Source organism: Oncorhynchus tshawytscha, linkage group LG03 (assembly GCF_018296145.1).
Source record: "Oncorhynchus tshawytscha isolate Ot180627B linkage group LG03, Otsh_v2.0, whole genome shotgun sequence".
Taxonomy (NCBI): Eukaryota; Metazoa; Chordata; class Actinopteri; order Salmoniformes; family Salmonidae; genus Oncorhynchus; species Oncorhynchus tshawytscha.
Window position 1 is genome coordinate 70,188,753 of NC_056431.1, and position 17,341 is coordinate 70,206,093.

A 17,341-nucleotide genomic window follows, 5' to 3' on the forward strand; every position below is an offset into this window, starting at 1 on the left:
GTAGTGAAATAAAAGTTGTTCAAAATGTAAATAGTTGAGTACAGATACCCCCCAAAAAATGACTTAATTGCTGTTTGGCACAATAGCTGACAAAAATGATGACTGCATTTCTTTTGTATATATTTAGTTAAAACTGGCAACAACATCACACAAAGACTACTGACTTGATACACATTTCCCTTTTTTAATTATGTTTGTGTGCTGATACAAACGTTCTCTGAGTTGGTGTCCCCCCTTGAGTCTACGTCCTAGAATCGCTGGTCTTTTGTATGTTAGTAAATAGAAGTCGTCTTTGGGCAAGAAAATACATTTAAAAACATTTTGTAAAGTAATATATATATTTTTTACTGTTTTAGTTATTTTGGAACCATATAGTTTGGTTCTGTAGGTAAAATAGTATTCCAATGAGAGAGAAATTAACAGCCAAGTCACCAAGGGACTTTTATGGAATAAACTTTTTTTTTCTAACCTTTGTTGTAAATTTACACTATTTATAAAATGTATATTTATTGCTTGAAAATATTTGTTGATCGAATGCTGTAATTTTTTTTCCACAGATGACCTGCCATTTAAAGGAGTTTTATACACATCCCTTCCTATGTTTTCTATACGAATAAAACTTTTCCAGAGACTCCTTGAAATGGTTTTATTGTTTGAAGGATGTTTGAGTCATTAAACAGAAGTTGTATTCATTTACATCGAACTTCTCTCGTGTTTCTTCTCTAGTTTAATCTCTCCTCTGATGCACAGAGATGCTGACCGCTTCACTACCTGATACTGGCTAGCCAAGGTCAGCTGCTGACCGCTTCACTGCCTGATACTAGCTAGCCAAGGTCAGCTGCTGACCGCTTCACTGCCTGATACTAGCTAGCCAAGGTCAGCTGCTGACCGCTTCACTACCTGATACTAGCTAGCCAAGGTCAGCTGCTGACCGCTTCACTACCTGATACTAGCTAGCCAAGGTCAGCTGCTGACCGCTTCACTACCTGATACTAGCTAGCCAAGGTCAGCTGCTGACCGCTTCACTACCTGATACTAGCTAGCCAAGGTCAGCTGCTGACCGCTTCACTACCTGATACTGGCTAGCCAAGGTCAGCTGCTGACCGCTTCACTGCCTGATACTAGCTAGCCAAGGTCAGCTGCTGACCGCTTCACTGCCTGATACTAGCTAGCCAAGGTCAGCTGCTGACCGCTTCACTACCTGATACTGGCTAGCCAAGGTCAGCTGCTGACCACTTCACTACCTGATACTAGCTAGCCAAGGTCAGCTGCTGACCGCTTCACTACCTGATACTAGCTAGCCAAGGTCAGCTGCTGACCACTTCACTACCTGATACTGGCTAGCCGAGGTCAGCTGCTGACCGCTTCACTACCGGATACTGGCTAGCCGAGGTCAGCTGCTGACCGCTTCACTACCTGATACTGGCTAGCCGAGGTCAGCTGCTGACCGCTTCACTACCTGATACTGGCTAGCCAAGGTCAGCTGCTGACCGCTTCACTACCTGATACTAGCTAGCCAAGGTCAGCTGCTGACCGCTTCACTACCTGATACTAGCTAGCCAAGGTCAGCTGCTGACCGCTTCACTACCTGATACTGGCTAGCCAAGGTCAGCTGCTGACCACTTCACTACCTGATACTGGCTAGCCAAGGTCAGCTGCTGACCACTTCACTACCTGATACTGGCTAGTGGAGGTCAGCTGCTGACCGCTTCACTACCTGATACTGGCTAGTGGAGGTCAGCTGCTGACCGCTTCACTACCTGATACTGGCTAGTGGAGGTCAGCTGCTGACCGCTTCACTACCTGATACTGGCTAGTGGAGGTCAGCTGCTGACCGCTTCACTACCTGATACTGGCTAGTGGAGGTCAGCTGCTGACCGCTTCACTACCTGATACTGGCTAGTGGAGGTCAGCTGCTGACCGCTTCACTACCTGATACTGGCTAGTGGAGGTCAGCTGCTGACCGCTTCACTACCTGATACTAGCTAGCCAAGGTCAGCTGCTGACCGCTTCACTACCTGATACTAGCTAGCCAAGGTCAGCTGCTGACCGCTTCACTACCTGATACTGGCTAGCCAAGGTCAGCTGCTGACCGCTTCACTACCTGATACTGGCTAGCCAAGGTCAGCTGCTGACCGCTTCACTACCTGATACTGGCTAGCCAAGGTCAGCTGCTGACCACTTCACTACCTGATACTGGCTAGTGGAGGTCAGCTGCTGACCACTTCACTACCTGATACTGGCTAGTGGAGGTCAGCTGCTGACCGCTTCACTACCTGATACTGGCTAGTGGAGGTCAGCTGCTGACCGCTTCACTACCTGATACTGGCTAGTGGAGGTCAGCTGCTGACCGCTTCACTACCTGATACTGGCTAGTGGAGGTCAGCTGCTGACCGCTTCACTACCTGATACTGGCTAGTGGAGGTCAGCTGCTGACCGCTTCACTACCGGATAGTAGCTAGCCAAGGTCCAGTTGTGCAGTGGAGGTATACCCACTTCGTTTTGTCGGCATTGAGTATACTCCTTAATCCCCAAGATGCGTGTCAAAGTAGTGTAGTGGAGGTATATGCCATATAAATGAAGGCTGATGGAACAGATCAGAACGTTTAGCTTATAGTGTTGATAAACTACTTCACATTTTAAGCACAGCAATGTGCACACAGTGGTAGGCCTACTCACAAATGTTTCAAAATGCAATTTGCGGGAAGACACTTCTAAAATGCACACCACACATGCGAGCAGTTTCATGGACAGAGATGGAAATATCCCATTAGAAATTTAGAAAGAGGGGAGATCCAAAGATGCAAAAACTACATTTGGGTTGCTAATATAACTAGGATAATGCATTTGGCTATGAAAGAAAGTTGATTTGAAAACCAAAAGAACAGGAGAGCGCATATGAGGAAGTCTTTATTAAATAATTGCCTCCACGTTTCTATGGTGGGATTTTGGCTATAGGCTGCTTTGAAACAAGGTAAGACATAGCGATGCTAATGAATATAGCGATGCTAATGATAGGCCTTAACACTCTTCTGGTAGATGGAATGGCTTTCCCGAAATCCTCCATTCAACGTTAACTGCTGTATCTCCCAAAGTAGCATGATTGTTTGCGTCAGTAATCCATCTCGTGTGCACTACAGAAACCAAACAACAGTGCTAGGTACCTGCACAGTTGAAATAAAGGGTAACTACACTCAAATCTACTTTTCTAAGATTTTCCCGATGTGGTTTAAGGATTGTTGTGGACTTAAAACATCCTATGTTGTTTTTCTAGAAAAAGAAGTGGAACTTTGAGAGAGAGAATCTGAAGAAAATGAAACCTCTGAAGCCTGTGAGTTTCTGACTCGGCCTCATGTTTCAATAGTAGGTCTACTAATATCCTACTTGTACATTGATAATTTTAGGTCATTCAGCGTGTATGTCACGTTGTGTGAGATTTTGGGGAAATTGAAGAGTATACCCACTTCTCCGATACGCCACTGCTGAGGTCTGAAGAAGGCAAGCATTACTACTAGGGCTATCAAATGGTTAAAAAAATGAAATTGAGTTAATCGCTGGATTCACATACTGACACCACACCATACTTTCCCACTCATAAACGCTGCTGCTACTGTTCCTTTTGTTACTCATAGCCATACTCTGCCTACAGTGACTTTTTAGAAAGTATTTACACTCCTCAATGTTTTGGTGGTTTTCCAATGCCTCGCAAAGAAGGGTGTCTATTGATAGATGGGTATAGAAAAAAGCAGACGTTGAATATACGTTTGAGCATGGTGAAGTTATTATTTACACTTTGGATGGTGTATCAATATACCCAGTCAAAACAAAGATACAGGAGTCCTTCCTAATTGTTTCTGCAGAGGAAGGAAAACCTCTCAGGGATTTCATTTTAGTATGGTGGAGTAACCACCATGTTGTTGATCCATCCTCCGTTGACTCCTATCACAGCCATTAAACTCTGTAACGGTTTTAAAGTCACCATTAACCTCGTAAACGACATAGAGAACAGAAGGAAGCCTTTCCATTCCAAAACAATAAGGCACTAATGTAAAACTGCAAAAAAATGTGGCAGAGAAATAAACTTTGTCCTGAATACAAAGCATTTTGTTGGAGGCAAATCCAACACATCACCACACTTCATACACTAAACAAAAATGTAAACGCAACATGCAAAGTGTTGGTCCCATGTTTCATGAGCTGAAATAAAAATGTTCCATACAAAAAGCTTGTTTCTCTCAAATGTTGTGCACAATTTTTTTTTTTACATCCCTGTCAGTGAGCATTTCTCCTTTGCCAAGATAATCCATCCACCTGACAGGTGTGGCATATCAAGAAGTTGATTAAACAGCATGATCATTACACAGGTGCACCTTGTGCTGGGAACAATAAAAGGCTACTCTAAAATGTCACATATCTCAAGTTTTGACAAAGTGTGCCAATGATATGCTGACTGCAGGAATGTCCGCCAGAGCTTTTGCCAGATATTATATTGTTCATTTCTCTACCATAAGCTGCCTCCAAATGTCGTTTTAGAGAATTTGGCAATACGTTCAACCAGCCTCACAACCGCAGACCACGTGTAACCACACCAGCCCAGAACTCTACGTTTCTTCACCTGTGGGATCGTCTGAAACCAGCCCCCCGGACAGCTGATGAAACTGGGTTTGCACAACCAAAGAATTTCTGCACAAACTGTCTGAAACAGTCTCGGGGAAGCTCGTCGTCCTCACCAGGGTCTTGACCTGACTGCAGTTTGGCGTCGTAACCAACTTCAGAGACGTGTGCTCTTCATGGGCAGATGGCAAACAGCCATATATAGCATCACGTGGGCGAGCGGTTTGCTGATGTCAATGTTTTGAACATAGTGCCCCATGGTGGAGTAATGGTATGGGCAGGCATAAGCTACGGACAACAAACACATACTTTTATCGATGGCAATTTCAATGCACAGAGATACAGTGACGAGATCCTGAGGCCCATTGTCATGCCATTCATCTGCCGCCATCACCTCATGTTTCAGCATGATAATGCACGGCCCCATGTCAAAAGGTCTGTACACAATTCCTCAAAGCTGAACATTTCCCAGTTCTTCCATTGCTTGCATACTCATCAGACATGTCACCCATTGAGCCTGTTTGGGATGCTCTGGATCGACGTGTATGACAGCGTGTTCCAGTTCTCGCCAATATCCAACAACTTCACACAGCCATTAAAGAGGAGTGGGACAACATTCCACGGGCCACAATCAACAAATTGAAAATCTCTGGCAAGACTTAAAAATGACTTTCTACCAATGATCAACAACCAACTTGACAGAGCTTGAAGAATTTTAAAAGAATAATGTGCAAATATTGTACAATCCAGGTGTGCAACGCTATTAGAGACTTACCCAGAAAGTTAATTCTAACATGTATTGACTAAGGGGTGTGAATACTTATGTAAATGAGATATTTCTGTATCTCATTTGCAAACATTTATATGTTTTCACTTTGTCATTGTGGAAGGCAGCCTGCATGCAGAGGGCTCTAAATTACCACAATATTACATCTTCATCATCCTATAAGGTTGAAAGCAGTGCCATGTTACAGCTGCTTCTCTTTAGACATATAGCCAGTAGTAGGGTGGATTTGCCATCTGGCAATATATATGCATCCAACACATTTGTAGAGTCACCAAGCTTGATGTAGTCATTGCATGCTATGAATATGAGACCAAATCATTTACTTTTTACTACTTTACTGCATATATGTGAATTTGTCCTAATACTTTTTGTCCCCTAAAAATGGGTTGGGCTATGTATAAGAAGTGTGTTCATTTCTAAACAGTTCACCTGATATGAATTAAAATAACCTCAAATGAAAGCTGACAGTCTGCACTTTAACCTTAAAGTCATTGTATAATTTCAAATCCAAAGCGCTGGAGTACAGAGCCAAAACAACAAAATATATCACTGTTCCAATACTTTTGGACCTCACTGTAGTTAATGTGTTGAGGTTCCACTTCCTTAAGTGTTAAACCCAAAATTCCTGTGATATTACTTAGTGCACATAAATATGTATGTAATTAATCTCTATTGAACAAAAATACATCTGGAAAGGAGTCCTATTTTGACAGTAAAATAAGAGTAACTGTAGTCTAATTGTCAACCCCAAATTCTTGACAATCACTGGATTAGGTTGCAGAAAATATCTTGAGTCATGCATTCCTGCTTGGACGCGTTAGATTAAATAACGTATTTCTTGAATAGCTCAGTATATTTATTAAGTTCTTCATGAAGCACTATGAACTACTTTGTAAGATGACGACTCATGATTTGGTCAGGGGCCAAGGGAAAATGTTAGTCTGGAGCCCTGTAATAATAATAATTAACACATAGGGTAGGTGTTGATTCACAGGAACACATATGACAGGCACTCATTTGCAACATAACGTATAAGGCTTAAGCAGGCAGACAGATGGAGAACAAGAAGAAGTACAGATTGACAGCAGAGAATATGCTGAGACAGCACAACAGGGAGGGAAACCAAATGGCTAAAGGACAGGAACAGTTATAGTGGTGAGTTGTATCTCCAGACAGAGGAACAGTTATAGTGGTGAGTTGTATCTCCAGAGGAACATTTATAGTGGTGAGTTGTATCCAGAGGAACAGTTATAGTGGTGAGTTGTATCTGCAGACAGAGGAACAGTTCTAGTGGTGAGTTGTTTCTCCAGACAGGAACAGTTCTAGTGGTGAGTTGTTTCTCCAGACAGGAACAGTTCTAGTGGTGAGTTGTATCTGCAGACAGAGGAACAGTTATAGTGGTGAGTTGTATCTGCAGGCAGAGGAACAGTTATAGTGGTGAGTTGTTTCTCCAGACAGAGGAACAGTTATAGTGGTGAGTTGTATCTGCAGGCAGAGGAACAGTTCTAGTGGTGAGTTGTATCTGCAGACAGAGGAACAGTTCTAGTGGTGAGTTGTATCTGCAGACAGAGGAACAGTTCTAGTGGTGAGTTGTATCTGCAGACAGAGGAACAGTTCTAGTGGTGAGTTGTATCTGCAGACAGAGGAACAGTTCTAGTGGTGAGTTGTATCTGCAGACAGAGGAACAGTTCTAGTGGTGAGTTGTATCTCCAGACAGAGGAACAGTTCTAGTGGTGAGTTGTATCTCCAGAGGAACATTTCTAGTGGTGAGTTGTATCTCCAGAGGAACAGTTCTAGTGGTGAGTTGTATCTCCAGAGGAACAGTTCTAGTGGTGAGTTGTATCTGCAGGCAGAGGAACAGTTATAGTGGTGAGTTGTTTCTCCAGACAGAGGAACAGTTATAGTGGTGAGTTGTATCTGCAGGCAGAGGAACAGTTCTAGTGGTGAGTTGTATCTGCAGACAGAGGAACAGTTCTAGTGGTGAGTTGTATCTGCAGACAGAGGAACAGTTCTAGTGGTGAGTTGTATCTGCAGACAGAGGAACAGTTCTAGTGGTGAGTTGTATCTCCAGACAGAGGAACAGTTCTAGTGGTGAGTTGTATCTCCAGAGGAACATTTATAGTGGTGAGTTGTATCTCCAGAGGAACAGTTCTAGTGGTGAGTTGTATCTCCAGAGGAACAGTTCTAGTGGTGAGTTGTATCTCCAGAGGAACAGTTCTAGTGGTAAGTTGTATCTGCAGACAAAGGAACAGTTCTAGTGGTGAGTTGTATCTCCAGACAGAGGAACAGTTCTAGTGGTGAGCTGTATCTCCAGACAGAGGAACAGTTCTAGTGGTGAGTTGTATCTCCAGACAGAGGAACAGTTCCTGTGAACTGTGGGAAAACTGTAAACTGTGGGACTTGCACTGTAAACTGTGGGACCTTATATAGACAGGTGTGTGCCTTTCCAAATCATGTACCACAGGTGGACTCCAATCAAGTTGTAGATGTCATGTCCTGACCTTAGTTCCTTTTTTATGTCTTTGTTTTAGTTTGATCAGGGCGTGAGTTGGGGTGGGCATTCTATGTTGTGTATTCTAGGTTTTGTATTTCTGTGTTTGGCCTGGTATGGTTCCCAATCAGAGGCAGCTGTCAATCGCTGTCTCTGATTGAGAACCATTCTTAGGCAGCCTGTTTTCCCACTATGGGTTGTGGGTAGTTGTTTTCTGTGTCTGTGTTTTACCATACAGAACTGTTTCGGTTTTCATGTATTTCTCTTGGTCTTTTGTATTCAGTGTTTGGTTATATTTCATTAAAATATGGACACTTACCACGCTGCGCATTGGTCTGATCTTTCCTACTCCTCCTCAGAAGAGGGGGGAAACCGTTACAGTAGAAACATCTCAAGGATGATCAATGGAAACAGAATGCACCTGAGCTCAATTTCAAATCTCAGCAAATTGTCTTAATATTTATGTAAATAAGGTATTTCTGTTTGGACCTCAGGAAGAGTAGCCGATGCCTTGGCAGCATCTAATTGGGCATCCTAAAAAAAATACTAAATTCAAAAATACTGTCAGAAATCAGCTTCTCTCCCCTAGTTTGTGTGTGGGTCTATTTCCCCCCAATTCCAACCCAATCTTCCATATGATGCCACTATACACAAAGACAGCAGACATCATTACATATCCCCACTGAGCTTCTGTAGATCTGATAGAACAGTGGAACATATTGTTTTTTGTTTCATAAGGAAAAGGAACTTTGCAGTTACTTCAGACAACTACTGTTTGACCTTAGGACTCTGGTTATTAGAACTATTTATCTGACAGTTTTTAGATGTTCTGTTTGTACACTCACTGCTCGCAGGGTAGCATTTTCATCTCTTTGTAGACAATTACATCATCTCAGTAAATTGTCCCTCTAATACGGAGTTACAGACAAAGGAAACCTGGGTTGTGTTCGATAGGGAAATAAGCACTGAACAAAAATATGAACACAACATGTAAAGTTTTAGTCCCATGTTTAATTGAGCTAAAAAAAAATATTCCCAAAAATTATTATTTATATTTTTGTTCAGTGTAATTTCAGGTTGCACCTCCCTGTTTCAAAACTTTATTTCCCTATCGGACCCAACCCAGGTTTCTTTTGTGTGCTTGTAGTTCAGAGGCAATTGTGTTCCTTTAATGCACATTAAAAATGTTGTGCACAAATGTGTTTACAACCCTGTTAGTGAGCCTCCTTTGCCAAGATAATCCATCCACCTGACAGGTGTGTCATATCAAGAAACTGATTAAACAGCATGGTGATTACACAGGTGCAGCTTGTGCTGTGGACAATAAAAGGCCACTTTAATGACGTAAACATGACACGCACACTTAGTTTGCTTACACACACTCACACCTTACCATCTACATGCTTTTATTTGGATTTCTATGCAAAGTATATTATTTAATGGTTCTTTAAGCCTGCTACTAATTACTTGAAATACACTCCTTGGTCAGTTTATTAGGTTCACCACCTAATAAAGCGTGTGACTTAAGTGACTTTGAGCATGGTATGATCGTCGGTGCCAGGCGCGCCGATTCCAGTATCTCAGAAACGGCTGGCCTCCTGGGCTTCTCACGCATGACGGTGTCTAGGTTTTACCGAGAATGGTGCGACAAACAAAAAACATTGAGTCAGCGGCAGTCCGGTGGGTGAAAACAGCTTGTTGGTGAGAGAATGGCAAGAATCTTGCAAGCGAACAGGCAGGCCTCAAGCAGACCAATAACGGCGCAGCACAACAGTGTTGTGCAGAACAGCGTCTCGGAATGCACAACTCATCGGTCTGTGTCACGGATGGGCTACTGCAGCACACGACCACAGCGGGTTCCACTCCTATCAGCTAAGAACAAGAAGAAGCGACTCCAGCGGAAGCGACTCCAATGATCACCAACACTGGACAATTGAGGAGTGGAAAAACATTGCCTGGTCAGTATTTGGCGATAGCAGCATGAGTCCATGGCCCCATCCTGCCTGGTGTCAACGGTACAGGCTGGTGCCGGTGGTGTAATGGTGTGTGTAATGATGTTTTTCCAGGCACACGTTAGGTCCCTTGATACCAATTGAGCAATGTTTCCATACCCCAAAGAAGTTTGGCTGTTCTGGAGGGAAAGGGGGGGGACTGGCTCTACTAGATGGGTGTGCCTAATAAACTGGCCACTGAGTGTATAATCATGCCAAAACATGATTCAAAAATTGAATTCCCTGACAGAGAGGTAATGAAAACACAAATAGACATTTACAGTAGCTGGCTAGGCTAGTCAAATTAACAGTAGCTTTCAATTAACTGGTTAAACTGGTTAAATTAACAGTAGCTTTCAGACTAGCTTTCAATAAATTGGTTAAATGGTCAACGAAAACAGATATTTAAATCCACTCAAACAGATATTTATCTTATTTCAGTCTTTGGGAGCTAGCTACACCACATGACCAAAAGTATGTGAACACCTGTTCGTCGAACATCTCATTCCAAAATCATGGGCATTAAAATGGAGTTGGTCCCCTCTTTGCTGCCTCCACTCTTCTGGGAATGCTTTCCACTAATGTTGGAACATTGCTGCGGGAAATTGCTTCCATTCTGCCACAAGAACATTAGTGAGGTCGGGCACTGACTTTGGGCGATTAGGTCTGGCTTGCAGTTGGCGTTCAAAACCATCCCAAAGGTTTTCGATGGAATTGAGGTCAGGGCTCTGTGCAAGCCAGTCAAGTTCTTCCACACCGATCCCGACAAAACATTTCTGTATGGACCTCGCTTTGTGCACAGGGGAATTGTCATGCTCAAACAGGAAAGGGCCTTCCCCAGACTGTTGCCACAAAGTTGGAAGCACAGAATCGTCTAGAATGACATTGTATGCTGTAGCGTTAAGATTTCCCTTCACTGGAACTAAGGGGCCTAGCCCGGACAATGTAAAACACCCCCAGACCATTATTCCTCCTACACCAAACTTTACCGTTGGCACTATGTATTGGGGCAGGTAGCGTTCTCCTGGCAACTGCCAAACCCAGATTTGTCTGTTGGACTGCCAGATGGTGTAGTGTGATTCATCACTCCAGAGAATGCGTTTCCATAAGAGTCCAATGGCAGCAAGCTTTACACCACTCCACCTGACGCTTGGCATTGCTCGGCCATGAAAACCTATTTTATGAAGCTCCCGACTAACAGTTGTTTTGCTTACTTGCTTCCAGAGGCAGTTTGGAACTTGCTAGTAAGTGTTGCATCTGAGTACAGACGATTTTTACTTGCTACGCTCTTCAGCACTCAGCGGTCCTGTTCTGTGAGCTTGTGTGGCCTACCTAGATGTTTCCACTTCACAATAACAGCACTTACAGTTGACCAGGGCAGCTGTAGCAGGGCAGAAAATTGATGTACTGACTTGTTGGAAAGGTGGCATCTTATGACAGTGCTATGTTGAAAGTCACTGAGCTCTCCAGTGAGGCCACTTTACTGCCAATGTTCGTCTATGGAGATTTCATGGCTGCGTGCTCGATTTTATACACCTCCGCAATGGGTGTGGCTGAAATAGCCGAATCAACCAATTTGAAGGGGTCCACATACTTTTGTATATATAGTGTATATCTGTTCCTCTTCATTAGACAGCAGCTCACGTTTTCATGAGGCTTTGCTTACATCATAGATAGAAGCAGGCCAATGGCTGCCTTCATTACGAAGGGAATGTACAGGAGTTCTGATTGGTTCTACATTTAGCAGTTCAGCAAATTTGCCTGAGCAGACATTGTTGAAATATTCTTTATGAGAAAATGGCCAAGAATTGAAGGTGTCAACTAATTTTATAGTCATCATAAGAATGTTTTAATGTCATAAACAACAATTCTGCTCCTCCCTCGAAGGGGATGGATCAACTTCACATTTTTTGGCTTCGGCCCACCACCTACATGTAACATAGCTTTGAGTACTTTGGGAAAGTGCAACCCCTTATCATCATCATCGGTCTCCCCATCCTCTGTAACGTCAGCGCTGGTAGCCATTCATTCCACTCACCCTGCTCCAGGTCGATGACTCCTATGCTGCTGGCATCTGTGATGAACACTGGTTATCTAGCAAGCTGGACATGTCCTCCCCTAGCCGGGTATAGTAGAGCAGGAAGCCCAGGCTGTTGTGGCGCAGGTCCTGGGTGATCTGGAGCAGCTGGTAGGCCTAATCATTCCTCTAGAGGAACTCCCTGGTGGAACTAGAAAAGGCCCCACAGAGGTCTGGAGCTCGCCCACACCATCAGCCTGCCACACGAGCCCTGGTGGCGGTGGAACGGCCAGCCCTCTGTGCCCGGGAACATCTAGTAATGGGGAGTGGAGGAGGTGAGAGAAGACAGGAGGACAAGAACATTTTTAAAAAGAGAGAAGGAAACAGGATACAGAGAAGAGCAGCGGAGGAGAGGAGGAGGGTAAGATGGTGAACAAACATCAGAGGGCTTGCCACTGGGTTGTTCCAGGTCTCTGTCTCCACAGTAGGAACCCCTTTGAACTATGTACAGGGGGGATAAAGGCAGCAGCTGCATCAAAGGGGTTCCTACTGTTCTGGACAGAGAGTCACCTGAGGTCTCTGCTGCTTTTGTGATCTCCATGGTCAGTGTATTTATTTCCTAAAATATTGAATTTGGCCTTTACTACTATAGCCCATAGAAACTAAATGAATAACACATTCATGAAAGGACGTCAAAAAATAAATCATGAGGATTAAAGTTTTGAAGTGTCTGTCCTCTATCTAGGAGATTTAATATACAGTTGAAGTTGAAAGTTTACTTACACCTAAGCCAAATACATTTAAACTCAGTTTTTCACAATTCCTGACATTTAATTCTAGTTTAAAATGCCCTGTCTTATGTCAGCTAGGATCACCACTTTATTTTAAAAATGTGAAATGTCAGAATAATAGTAGAGAGAATTATTTATTTCAGCTTTTTATTTCTTTCATCACATTCCCAGAGGGTCATAAGTTTACAAACACTCAATTAGTATTTGTTAGCATTGCATTTAAATTGTTTAACTTGGGTCAAATGTTTCGGGTAGCCTTCCACAAGCTTTAATTTTGGCCCATTCCTCCTGACAGAGCTGGTGTCACTGAGTCAGGTTTGTAGGCCTCCTTGCTCGCACATGCTTTTTCAGTTCAGTGCTTTGTGATGGCCACTCCAATACCTTGACTTTGTTGTCCTTAAACCATTTTGCCACAACTTTGGAAGTATGCTTGGGGTCATTGTCCATTTGGAAGACCCATTTGCGACCAAGCTTTAACTTCTTGACTGATGTCTTAAGATGTTGTTTCAATATATCCACATAATTTCCCATTCTCATGATGCCATCTACTTTGTGAAGTGCACCAGTCGCTCCTGCAGCAAAGCACCCCCCCAACATGATGCTGCCACCCTCGTGCTTCATGGTTAGGATGGTGTTCTTCGGCTTGCACGCCTCCCCCTTTTTCCTCCAAACATAACGATGGTCATTATGGCTGAACAGTTCCATTTTTGTTTCATCAGACCAGAGGACATTTCTCCAAAAAGTACGATCTTTGTCCCAATGTGCGGTTGCAAACCGTAGTCTGGCTTTTTATGGCGGTTTTGGAGCAGAGGCATCTTCCTTGTGAGTGGCCTTTCAGGTTTTGTCGATATAGGACTCGTTTTACTGTGAATATAGATACTTTTGTACCCATTTTCTCCAGCATCTTCACAAGGTCTTTTGCTGTTGTTCTGGGATTGATTTGCACTTTTGCACCAAAGTACGTTCATCTCTAGGAGATTGAATGCATCTCCTTCTTGAGCGGTGTGACGACTGCGTGGTCCCATGGTGTTTATACTTGCGTGCTATTTTTTGTACAGATAAACATGGCACCTTCAGGCATTTGGAAATTGCTCCCAAGGATAAACCAGACTTGTGGAGGTCACATATTTTTTTTCTGAGGTCTTGGCTGATTTCTTTTGCTTTTACCATGATGTCAAGCAAAGAGGCACTGAGTTTGAAGGTAGGCATATTTTGAAAACTCCATGTTCCATAGCCTCCCACTGCTCCATTTAAAGGGATATCAACCAGATTCCTTTTCCTATCGCTTCCTCAAGGTATCAACAGTCTTCAGACATAGTTTCAGGCTTTTATTTTGAAGAATGAGCGTGAATGACCACATTGCCTAAGTGGATAGGTGGGGGCTCTCAGAGTGAATTGTGCGCAAAAGAGAAAGGCGGCCATTGTTCCTCCCGGTCCTAGTGAAAAGCCAACTGTCCCGGTTGATATATTATCGAATAGATATTTGAAAAACACCCTGAGGATTGATTATAAAAAACGTGTGACATGTTTCTGTGGACATTATGGATATAATTTGGAATATTTGTCTGCGTTGTCGTGACCGCTCTTTCCGGTGGATTCCTGGGCATAACGCACCAAACTAACGGAAGTATTTGGATATAAAAAATATCTTTATGGAACAAAAGGAACATTTGTCTAACTGGGAGTCTCGTGAGTAAAAACATCCGAAGATCATCAAAGGTAAACGATTAATTTGATTGCTTTTCTGATTTTCGTGACCAAGTTACCTGATGCTAAGTGTACTTATTCTTTGTCGAGCGATCGATAAACTTACACAAACGCTTGTATTGCTTTCGCTGTAAAGCATAATTTCAAAATCTGAGACGACAGGTGGATTAACAAAAGGCTAAGCTGTGTTTTGCAATTTTGCACTTGTGATTTCATGAATATGAATATTTTCTAGTAATATTATTTGACTGTGGCGCTATGCTATTCAGCGTTGCTGATGACAATTATCCCGGATCCGGTATTGGTGGTTCAGAGAGGTTAACATGATTTTTTTGTCTTAGGCTTTATCTGTGTGAGGGAAATCCAGCTCTGAGTATCTATCTACGTACATCTCTGGCCCACCTGCAGTATGAGAGGCTGTTGATTGACAGCTAGCGTGTAGAGCAGTCGTAGTTTGACTGTCTCTGAGAAGTGCTTCATCTGAACTTCATCTGAACTCTGGCCACATCCAACACCTCAGCATAGCGGCACACAATGCGGTCCAGCAGCCTTGCCTAGTTAAATCAAAGCCAGATCCTATATAGGGGTACATTCCAGAATGTTGACGTTTACACACCTGCACCCAGACACACCTGTACCCGTTAACATCTATTCACACTTGTCCCTGAGCCATATCTCCCTATCGAGGAACGTCAAGACCACCGGGCACCAGCTCAACGAATCATCCGTAAGGTTCCCTGGGAAACTCTGCTTCTCAGCCAATGGGAGAGTGGAATCCGGGGACATCCACCAATTGAACCTGAGGAAAGGATATTAAGGAATGTTTCTGAATATAGGAAGCTATTTAAGACTATTGAGACTATTGAGATGCACCCAAAATATCATCTGAAATGTGTTTGAGTGGAGAATGTAACAGGAGCAAACCTTGAATTGGACACTTAATAACCATAGCCTGTATAGTGGCTTTATATAAACATAAGGTAAATATCCTGAACAGTAAGCTTTACTACCCTCATATGTTCTACCTTCGGCATGGCGGCAGGTAGTCTAGTGGTTAGAGCGTTGGGCCAGTAACCTAAAAGTTGCTAGAACGAATCCCCGAGCTGACAAGGTAAAAATCTGTCGTTCTGCCCCTGAACAAGGCAGTTAACCCACTGCTCCTAGGCTGTCATTGTAAATAAGAATTTGGTTTTAACTGACTTGCCTAGTTAAATATAAAATATCTCTATATAGGGCTCTGCCTATAGGTCCTATACGTACCTGACCCATATGGGGCAGTGGAATGTGTGATTGGTTCAAGCTCTGGAATCTGGGCGTGCCCCTGAGGACTGCCTCGAATCTGCAGGGACCCTGCCATCCCGCCGAGCGATAGGTGGAGCAGTTGGATGACGAATGCAGATGAGGGGAGCAGAGGAATGACAAGACCACCGAACACCAGCTCAACGACTCATCTGTAAGGTTCCCCGGGAAACTGTGCTTCTCAGCCAATGGGAGAGTAGGATTCGGAGACATCCACCAATCGAACCTGAGGAAAGGAAGTTAGTCTTGGAACACAATTGAGGCTCAGTTGATCTTTCCTGGCCATTGGATGACATCAGTTGGAAACAATGGAAATATAACAATTTTCTCTGGCAGAAGTTAGCCAGCCTGCCAGCTGAGTGGAGTCTGCCACTAGCACAGTCAGTGTAGTCAGCTCTGCTATCCCTATTGAGACCATGTCTGTGCCTCGACCTAGGTTGGGCAAAACTAAACTTGGCGGTGTTCGCCTTAGCAATCTCACTAGAATAAAGACCTCCTCCATTCCTGCCATTATTGAAAGAGCTCGTGATACGTCACATCTCAGAATAGGGCTACTTAATGTTAGATCCCTCACTTCCAAGGCAGTTTAGTCAATTAACTAATCACTGATCATAATCTTGATGTGATTGGCCTGACTGAAACATGGCTTAAGCCTGATGAATTTACTGTGTTAAATGAGGCCTCACCTCCTGGTTACACTAGTGACCTTATCCCCCGTGCATCCCGCAAAGGCGGAGGTGTTGCTAACATTTACAATAGCAAATTTCAATTTACAAAAACCCCCCGGCGTTTTCGTCTTTTGAGCTTCTAGTCATGAAATCTATGCAGCCTACTCAATCACTTTTTATAGCTACTGTTTACAGGCCTCCTGGGTCATATACAGCGTTCCTCACTGAGTTCCCTGAATTCCTATCGGACATTATATGCTATGTAGCCATAGCAGATAATGTTAACATTTTTGGTGACTTTAATATTCACATGGAAAAGTCCACAAACCCACTCCAAAAGGCTTTCGGAGCCATCATCGACTCAGTGGGTTTTGTCCAACATGTCTCTGGACCTACTCACTGCCACAGTCATACTCTGGACCTAGTTTTGTCCCATGGAATAAATGTTGTAGATTGTAATGTTTTTCCTCATAATCCTGGACTATCGGACCACCATTTTATTATGTTTGCAATCTCAACAAATAATCTGCTCAGAACCCAACCAAGGAGCATCAAAAGTCATGCTATAAATTCTCAGACAGCCCAAAGATACCTTGATGCCCTTCCAGACTGCCTCTGCCTACCCAAGGACGTCAGAGGACCAAAATCAGTTAACCACCTAACTGAGGAACTCAATTTAACCTTGCGCAATACCCTAGATGCAGTTGCACCCCTAAAAACAAAAAACATTTGTCACAAGAAACTAGCTCCCTGGTATACAGAAAATATCCGAGCTCTGAGGCAAGCTTCCTGAAAATTGGAACGGAAATGGCGACACACCAAACTGGAAGTCTTCCGACTAGCTTGGAAAGACAGTACCGTGCAGTATCGAAGAGCCCTCAATGCTGCTCGATCATCCTATTTTTCCAACTTAATTAAGGAAAATAAGAACAATCTGAAATGTATTTTTGATACTGTCACAAAGCTAACTAAAAAG

The 17,341-nt window shown here is 43.3% G+C and overlaps 1 protein-coding gene and 1 pseudogene across 1 annotated transcript in view; one reads left to right on the forward strand and one right to left on the reverse strand.

The window, feature by feature from the left end:
* The window catches only part of LOC112224689 (lysine-specific demethylase 6A), a 94,078-nt gene extending 93,447 nt beyond the window's left edge, over positions 1-631 (forward strand). The window contains 1 exon segment of the mRNA XM_042319944.1: positions 558-631. The gene's annotated coding sequence lies outside the window, so the exon portion shown is untranslated.
* A 9,092-nt stretch (positions 632-9,723) lies between these two features.
* On the reverse strand, positions 9,724-15,910 carry LOC112224699 (annotated as a pseudogene).
* Between the last annotated feature and the right edge of the window lie 1,431 nt (positions 15,911-17,341).